A 9,810-nucleotide genomic window follows, 5' to 3' on the forward strand; every position below is an offset into this window, starting at 1 on the left:
CGAGCCTGCCAGGATTCGAACCTGGAATCTTCTGATCCGTAGTCAGACGCGTTATCCATTGCGCCACAGGCCCATCTGCTTACGTGTATGAATTATGTTTACTTAAAGAGAAAAATTGTCGTGCTGTGGAACCAGTGTGGATGAAGACGTTACATTTAATAATCTGAATTTCATAACTCAAACGTTATTTTCTGTTTGTTATGATGATGGTAAATATTAAAGAACTGTTTGCGGTTAACATCAACCAAAATGCCTTTGCATACGTGATTAAATAAACCAACCAATCACAATTCACAACATAAACTAATCGAGCACGCAGGCGAACGCTGTAACTGCAAAGGCCGGTTTCTTATTTGGAGAAAAAGTTTCTTCGAGTTGTTTCCTACTAATGCATGCAGTTTAGTTTGTTAAATTTCCTTATCGGACAGGAGTTTCATTGCACGCGGACAACAATCACTAACTACAGTCACAAATGGCATGTGCAAATTAATTCATTAGAAAGGAGAGGGGATTGGATGGGGGTTGTAAAGACGACAGCTTAAACAGTTCTCATTTAAAAAAAATTTAAACAAAAACAAACAAACAAACAAACATTGGGCTTGACCACCTGGCTAGTCGTCGTGGTTGTAACTTCCCCCACGATCTTTAAAAATGATAGAGGGAGTAGAAACAAGCTGAAATTTCAGGGACTCGACATCACACATACACGCCTCGCCTCAGCGACAAGCGATATGAATTCATTTACAATTTAATTATTTTTTGTGATTAGCAGTTGGATATTAAAAAAAAAAATAGCATGAAGGCCATTAGCTTTGGTAACAAGCTGATTAACCTTTACTCCATACAGTACGCTAAAAGATCTCACTAAGATTTTGCATTTCATCAGCGCACACACACTGTTGCACACATGAAACACATCTGTGGATAACGGCAGCAGAAATGACGCATTTTTCATTTTATGTGTGGAACTTGACCGTGCCTTTTACTGTAACAGTGATAGTTTTTAATTGATTTGCCATGTTGTTTATCATAAGGCTGGAAAAGAAAGAAAGCTGACTGGAAAAGAAAGAAAGCTGCAATTAGCCTGTATGAAACGTGTGAGATAACTCATGGCAGGGAAAACAGTGTCATTTCTGCTACGCATCATGATAACATGTAAGTAGTACAGCAAAAAAGTACACAAATTGAAATGTTCTGCTTGTTAAATACTCGCCATTTCTTTAAATGCATTGAAAGTTTTCAATACTGAAATGTAATCAATTATATAACACAGAGAAATGTTAATGCATTCAGTAAATCTATTTTGAAATAAAATAATGATAAACGTTTTGCTTCAATTTGATTGATACTTAAAACCAATTTTGCTTCCACTGTTCCAGTAAATTTCCACACATCTGTTTTTACTACACTGATATAGACCATTCACTTGATGTTGGAACTGATATTATTAGCTTCCCCGCCTTTGCACATACATTCAAAGAATAATCAATGTCTCAGTGTAAAGAAGACAAAGATCAAGAAAAGGAGGGTAGGATCAGGGGGGCTACCCCTTCCTCCAAAGCTAAATGACTTATTCATACACACCATTTCTTTTTGCTGGTAAAAAAAAAAATCATTTCTCAAAGATCTTGTATATGTGATGTATTTGTTGCTGATTAAGAACATGTGCAAAAGTATATTGAGTTATCATATATATACTGAATATGATCCTTGTCTCAAAAATTAAAAATAATATTTTAAACATTGGTAGTTAACATTGTGTAACATGTACTGCACATGACATTGTATAGTAATTTTTTACACACCTCACTATTGTTAATCACAACATGTTTTTGTTCTCTCTACCAAGTTTGTCGGTTGATTTTCAGTTTCTTGAGGAGGCGTCACTGCTTTCAGACAAATTCATATGTGCTACACCACATCTGCCATGCAGATACATGACAGCAGCATAACCCAATGTCAGGCTTTGCATATATATATTAATTTTTGTTACCTATCAGAATGGATTTCTTCTGCAGAATTTTGCCAGAGGCAACCCTTTTGTTGCCATGGGTTCTTTTTAAGTGCACCATTGCAAAAGTATACTGCACAGGGGACCTCAGTCTATCATCTCATCCGAACGACTAGATATCAGTGCTCAGTTTGATTTTCCAGTCAGACTTGGGAGAAAGGGCAAGACCAGGATTCAAACCCAGACCCTCACAGACAATGTATTGTTTGACAAAGCGTCTTAACCATTCTGCCACCTTCCTCCATAAATGTGCTTCTGCTGCATGTTTTCTTAGGCCGGCCAGTTGCTTTGCAAACTCCACACAGACTGAGAACACCCAACACTATGGAAACCAGATCTGCCCAGTGGAGCATTGATACTGGCAGTACAATGGAGAGACGAGAGTGAGAAATGCTGGAGCAACAGTGTGGAGCAGGTATGTGATCTATCTCGGTAAAATACTTTATTTGGGTTTACCAGGAAGATTTTGTTGAACGTGTAAATTGTAGCGTGTAACAGCCCTTGCTTAAAAACATAATTACATCCATGCTGCTGCTGTTTTAGTAATTGTATAAACTACATTGGTCATCTTACAACATCCGTGTCGCAGCTTGAATGCATAAAATATTTCAGAGTCACATATAGATTACATGCTTAATGAACACAAAATGTCATTCACAAAAACAACAACAAAACAAAAACAAAAAAACAACAATGCAGGCATGTCCTAGGTTTATTATCTGACATGAATATGACAGCACTTTTGCCTTATTTGTCTTGGAAAAAAAGGATTGTTCTTGGTTTCTTTTACATATATTCTATGAGAACAATATTGACTGTGCTTTCAGCCCTGATATAACCCTGTGTGGTCGGTCAGGTGGGGTACCTACACAGACGGGTAAAAATGATCATACATGTAAAAGCCCACTTGTACAATCATATGAGTGAATGTGAAAGTTGCAGCTGCAGAATAAGATAATCATGTGTTCAGAGATGTCTGGGTTTGTTTGTTTTTTTTTTTTGTTTGTTTTTTTTTGGTTGCTCTGATGTTTGTGTACAGGTTCTCAGCCCTGGAGAGGTGAAGAATCATCTTGGACAAAGGACCCATCTTGAAGAGCCAGCTTTAAGGAGATGATCTGCTGGAGAACAGCAGCTGAAAACAGCATTGTCCACAGCATCCCATAAATGCTGACTCTGTCTAATGTGAGCATACCTCTAAATTCTCTTAAGCATTTCTCTGGCATGCGGAAGTATTCAGATAACCTTGTAGTATTTCTATGGCTTACAGATGTTATCAGATAATCATATTGCATTTCTCTGGCATTACGGATGTTGTCAGATAATCATACAGTATTTGGAGAGAGAGAGGGTATGGGGCAAAGAAGAATGGCAGTTGTCAGTGAGTAAGGAGGGGATCTCTTTTTTATATATTTTTTTAAATTTAGTTTTTGTTATATGAACTATATAAATCATTGAATGCCAAGAATTTCAAAAAGTCAACAACAACCAAAAAAAGAAGAAATACTGTTCACATGCACATTACTGCCTGTTTGTCACTACTTGGCAAGTTTTGAAGAGCCAGCTTTAAGGAGATGATCTGCTGGAGAACAGCAGCTGAAACAGCATTGTCCACAGCATCCTATAAATGCTGACTCTGTCTAATGTGAGCATACCTCTAAATTCTCTTAAGCATTTCTCTGGCGTGCGGAAGTATTCAGATAACCTTGTAGCATTTCTCTGGCTTACAGATGTTATCAGATAATCATATTGCATTTCTCTGGCATTACGGATGTTGTCAGATAATCATACACTATTTGGAGAGAGAGAGAGGGTATGGGGCAAAGGAGAATGACGGTTGTTGTCAGTGAGTAAGGAGGGGATCAACAATCTTTCCCTATTGATGCCTGCCTAGGGTGTAGTTTGCAAGACAGCTGTTGGAAAGTTACTTCCCTTGCACCACCAGACTGAATGGGATTCCACCCAGGATGGATTGAAACCATAATGCAGACCATTACCCCATTTGAATCATAATCCAGATATGTAGGTTTTCTTCAGTCCCAGTGCCAGATCAGAATTACTCTTTTTTTTTTTTTGGTTGTGAAACAAGAGATATTGATAAGTTTAGCCTGTTCTTTTGTCAGGTTCAGAAATACTTTGCTTTTCTTATCTCTGTTTGCCCAATACACAAACACTATAGTGTAGATGTATTTTCTTATCTCTGTGTGCCTAATACACAAACACTATAGTGTAGATGTATTTTCTTATCTCTGTGTGCCTAATACACAAACACTATAGTGTAGATGTATTTTCTTACCTCGCAAACATTATAGTGTAGATGTGTTTTCTTATCTCTGTGTGCCTAATACACAAACACTATAGTGTAGATGCATATATATGTTCTTTGCATTTCTCTCTCTCTCTCTCTCTCTCTCTGGGCAGTGCGGGACGTGGGACTGGAGCGGACAGGACTGGCGGAACTCCGGACAGAGGACAGATGACGCCCCCTTCTCCCCAGGAGCCTTCACTCGCAGATCTGATGAGTATGCTACAGACTATAAACAGCAGGTTTGACGGCATGGACAGTAGGTTTGATGGCATGAATGACAGTATGAAAGAGCTGAAAGAACAGTATGACACCCTGTACACTGACTTAAAGAATCTGAGGGAGGAGGTGGACACTTTGAAAAAAGAAAACATGGATCTAGCTAAGCAAAACTCTGATCTTTTGGACCGAGTAGATCAACTGGAAAGAAAAACTGACGATCTAGAAGGAAGGTCTAAACGAAATAATCTCATCTTTTATGGCATTTCAAGAGGTCAAAATGAAACAAATGAGCAAGCTGAAGGGAAACTGAGGGATGTTTTTACTGATAAATTGGACATGGTCGATGACGTTGAGTTCGAGCGCGTTCACAGACTGAATGCAAAGCCTGACTCCCCAATTATTGCATGCTGCTCCTTTTATAAGGATAAGGTAGAAGTTTTGAAAGCAAAAAAGAAACTGAAAGGCAGCAGTATTTTTGTGGGAGAAGATTTCTCTTTGCGGGTCAGGGAGATCAGGCGTCAGCTCTCACCCCACCTGAAGAGGGCAAGGGAGGAAGGGAAAAGGGCGGTAATGGTCTTTGATCATTTAATCATCGATGGCAAGAAATTCTTTCTGGACGACCGTCATGGTCTGAAAGAAAGCAAATAGGGAAACGGCCGGCCAGTTGATGAAAAATGTCCCTCCCTGGGTGTGAGAGAGAAAGGGAAGCTGGAAACGGTAACACCGGTGCATTTCCCTGTCACTGGTGTCAGTGGCAGCGCTGAGCTCTGCACCGTGAACCAGAACAGCTCGGTGAATCTGACGTTTGATTGCACGTGCAGACAAGAGGAAAGCACGGTGTGTTCGTTTGACACACATGACACACAGGATGTAAATAAACCTTTTTCTTTCTTATTGTGGAATGTCAACGGATTGTGTTCGAAACTTATTGATCCTGATTTCTTGTCGTTTATCTTTAAGTTTGATTTTATTTGTCTGGTTGAGACTTTCATGGAAGAGTGCCGATCTGATATGTTTCCTGGCTTCACTCTATTTTGTAAATCAGCTGTCAAGTTCACCAAACAAGGGAGACGATCAGGTGGAGTGGTGTGTTTGATAAAGGATGAATTTTGTCGTTTTGTAAAAAAATATTGAGGTGACTCATTCTAATTTTTGTGTATTTCTGATTGATAAGTTGTTATTTGGGCTTGATAAAGATATCTTGTATTTTTGCTCGTATATTCCCCCAGAAAGCTCTCCTTTTTATACTTATTTTGATATTGATAATGGGATTTGTTTACTTGAAGACTGTTTGACTGACTGTTTATTGGCACACGATGCTTATGTTATATTAAATGGTGATTTGAATAGTAGGACTTCAAACATCTGTCAAGATCTGTCTGTGAAAGATGATTTTATTATGCAGCATGTTAGTAGGTCTGTTAGTACATCTCGGCGTTCTGAAGATTGTTTCTTAAATAATTATGGAAAATTACTGCTGAATATGTGCACTGCTTTAGGTTTGAATATTTTGAATGGCGTATGTGAGGGCGACCGTGAAGGTCGCTATACATATATTTCTGAAGCTGGAAGCAGTGTCAATGATTATTTTATATTTTCAAAAGAACTTCTCACCATTTGATTCAAGTGAATTAATTGTGTCTGAACGCATTGATTCTGATCATTTACCACTTATACTTCATGTTGTTTTTCCTAAAGGGAAGAATCTTGATGTCACTGAACAAGAGCAAGACATAGTCATTGAAAAAATAATATGGAATGAGGAATATGCTGATTTGTTTCGTGATACTCTAAGGAATGATGAAATGAGAACTAAAATTGATAATGCAATAGATTTAGTAGATGTGGATGTAAATGATGCATTGTTATTGTTTAATGAATGTATAAAAGAAAGTGCAGAATGTATGAAAAAATGTGTGCGTGTCAATAACAAGAAGGCACGTGATGACTGGTTTGATCAAGAGTGTACCATGAGTAAAAGAAACGTAAGGACTTTGTTAAGAATTAGTCGACGGACATTAAAAACAGAAGACGTGGATGTTTATTTGATTGCGAGAAGAGAGTATAAACATTTGATAAAGAGAAAAAAGAAAGAATTTAATAGATCTTTAATAGATAAACTTGTAGCTTCTATAGACTGTCAAAAGGAATTTTGGAATAATATCAGTAAACTCTCTTTTAAAAGAAAACAACCTAGACATAACATTGAAATAGATACTTGGTTTAAACATTTTCAGCAGTTGTTACAACCAAATGTAGATAATGTGGACAATGAAGCTGTACATGATGATGATATACTTGATGATGACATAGATCAATACATGAATAGACCAATATCTAAAGAAGAGGTACTGTTGGCAATAAGGAAACTTTAAAATGGTAAAGCAGCTGGCCCTGATGGAATCATTGGTGAACTGTTTAAGAATTGCACTGATTATGTAGTTCCTTTCTTTCTTAAATTATTCAATAAATTATTTGAAAAGGGTATTTACCCCATTAACTGGATAGAATCAATAATTTTGCCCATTTATAAGAAAGGTGATGTAAATAATCCCAATAACTATAGAGGTATTTCCCTAAGCGACATAAGTGGTAAATTATATGGAATGATTATCAATAAGAGATTGCAAGAATGGGTGGATGAAAATGACATCACAGGTGACCACCAAGCCGGTTTTAAAAAAGGATACACTACTGTAGACCACATGTTTACGTTGCTTGCATTAGTACAGAAACAGTTTTCGTTTAATCGTAAGTTGTATGTTGCTTTCATTGATTTCGAAAAGGCATTTGATTCTGTTAATCGTAATCTTCTGTGGCCAGTTTTACTTAGGAATGGTATTAGAGGTAAACTTTACAAATGTGTAAAAAGCATGTATAATGTAGTAAGATCTAGAGTTCGCTGCGGCGCTAAACTGACTGAATTCATTAACTGTACAGCTGGAGTTAGACAGGGGGATGCCTGCAGTCCGATTTTGTTTTCTTTATTCATTAATGAATTAGCAATCCAAGTAATTAATAATGGAAGACATGGGGCTTTGTTTCCGATTGATTCCTTTGAATTATTCATACTTTTGTTAGCTGATGATGTTATTCTGATGTCAGAAACTGTTATAGGTTTACAAACACAGTTGAACAACCTTCACCATGCAGCAGTTTCACTCCAATTAAAAGTTAATATGTTGAAAAGTAATATCATAGTATTTCGTAAGGGTGGCTATTTGAGCAGCAGAGAAAGGTGGGTGTATGATGGTAGTTTGATGCCAGTTGTCAATGTTTACAAATATCTGGGCGTATTTTTCTCCACACGCTTGACTTTCGTTGGGGCATGCAAAGATCTAGCAAGCAGAGCCAAAAATGCATTGATTTGTATTATGAAAAAGTTGCATATGCTCAATAATGTTTCCTTTGATTTATTTATCAAATTATTTGACACACAAGTGCAACCTGTTGTGCAATACGGCTCTGAATTGTGGGGTCTAGACAAAGCTGCTGTTTACTGTGAATCAGTTCACACTTTTGCATTAAAGAGATTTTTTGGAGTAGATAGGCAAACGCCAAATGACTTAGTATATGGTGAAACGAATCGATACCCATTATATCTAGTTTCTGCAGTAAGGTGTATACGTTATTGGTTTAGATTACTTCAAATGGATCATAACAGAATACCCCTCAAAGCTTATGATATGCTATATGATTTAGATGCTAGAGGCAGAGTGAACTGGGTAACTAAGATTCGCCATTGTTTGTTTGAATATGGATTTGGATTTGTTTGGTTAAACCAAGGTGTTGGTAGCATCCAGGCGTTTGTCGGTGTGTTTCGACAACGTCTGATTGATTGTAGATGGCAGAAGTGGTCGGATCATATTCAGAATTGTGAAAGATTTAGTTTCTATAAGAATTTTTGCAGTGTGTCTGATCTGAAACCTTACTTAGTGTTGAATATGGATAGACATTTAAAATATATGACGACAAGATTTAGATTAGGTATTACAGAATTAGCGGTCCATCAGATACAGAACATGTAACGACAGTGATCTGACCTGTCCATTATGTAAAGAATCACAAGAAAATGAGATACACTTTGTTCTTTGCTGTCCAGCTTAAAGGAACATTCGAGAGGAGTTTATTCAGCCTAAATATTATAGTAAACCTACGTTGTTTAAATTGAACTTATTGATGTCATCTACTTCCCCAGAAGTTGTTCGCAAATTTTCACTAATTTTATACAAAGCAAATTTAGAGAGAAATGGCTACTTCGTGAAAACGCTGTTTGTACTCATTTGTTTGTTTTTTCTTTTATTGTTCTACACATTGAACTGTAATGCTGGTATATTTTTGTTTGACTGTGTTTATTGATGCTCACAGTGTCGTGATGTATTGCTTGTAAAATAATGTTCACATTCCCCTTCATAAGGGGCCTAGGCCTATACATGAATAAACCATCTTGAATCTCTCTCTCTCTCTCTCTCTCTCTCTCTCTCTCTTTATATGTTTTTTATTTAGTTTTTGTTTTGTTATATGAACTATATAAATCATTGAATGCCAAGAATTTCAAAAAGTCAACAACAACCAAAAAAAAGAAGAAATACTGTTCACATGCACATTACTGCCTGTTTGTCACTACTTGGCAAGTCTTTTTTTATTTTTTTATATCAGTTTGTTGTGGGCATAGATTTCATGATCTTTGTTTCAGGAAAAGTTTGTAGAAGATGGGAGTTTGTGCAGTGAAGAGCAGCCTGGTTTGTGACAGATTACAGACTGAGTTTAGAGCATAATGCTGCTTTCACTGCCTGGTATCTGTGTGAAAAACTCCCCCACCACCACATGTTTTTTATTTGATGCTCTCAGTCACACAATTCTATTTGAGTCCGAATGAGAACAACACAATGGACTTGTTCACTTCAAATTCAGTTGAGAGGGGAAGGTACAATAATAATGATAATAATAACAATACCAAGACAGTGTTAACTCTTTCCATACGAACGGCGAAAGAGACGACGTTAACAGCGTTTCACCCCAATTAGCATCATCAAAATATTGCAAGGCTCTTAAACTGAAGACGTGAATGTTGACAAAGAATACCACAATTCTGACGACGGAAGCTAAAGGTTGGGTCATTCAGACACCCACTGGACATCCGAGGGGTCTGTGTAGAGGAGAAGAGAGGACTGGCCATACTGAGTGAGTTAACTAATGGGCAGGTTCAGCTGTTGATTTTTGTTGGATACCATCCCACACTGGATTCCGTTATAATGACCAAGCAGACAGGGCA

General features: G+C 37.3%; 1 long non-coding RNA gene and 1 other non-coding gene across 2 annotated transcripts; one reads left to right on the forward strand and one right to left on the reverse strand.

The window, feature by feature from the left end:
• Trnar-acg (transfer RNA arginine (anticodon ACG)) lies at nt 1-73 on the reverse strand. Its single transcript has one exon. It is a non-coding gene; the product is annotated as a tRNA-Arg (tRNA).
• A 667-nt stretch (nt 74-740) lies between these two features.
• Nucleotides 741-9,576, forward strand: LOC143301519 (uncharacterized). The gene is made up of 4 exons (XR_013057803.1): nt 741-1,155; nt 2,286-2,426; nt 3,051-3,193; nt 9,232-9,576. It is a non-coding gene; the product is annotated as an uncharacterized LOC143301519 (long non-coding RNA).
• Nucleotides 9,577-9,810: the final 234 nt, after the last annotated feature.

The sequence above is a fragment of the Babylonia areolata genome, chromosome 27, assembly GCF_041734735.1.
Source record: "Babylonia areolata isolate BAREFJ2019XMU chromosome 27, ASM4173473v1, whole genome shotgun sequence".
Classification (NCBI taxonomy): domain Eukaryota; kingdom Metazoa; phylum Mollusca; class Gastropoda; order Neogastropoda; family Buccinidae; genus Babylonia; species Babylonia areolata.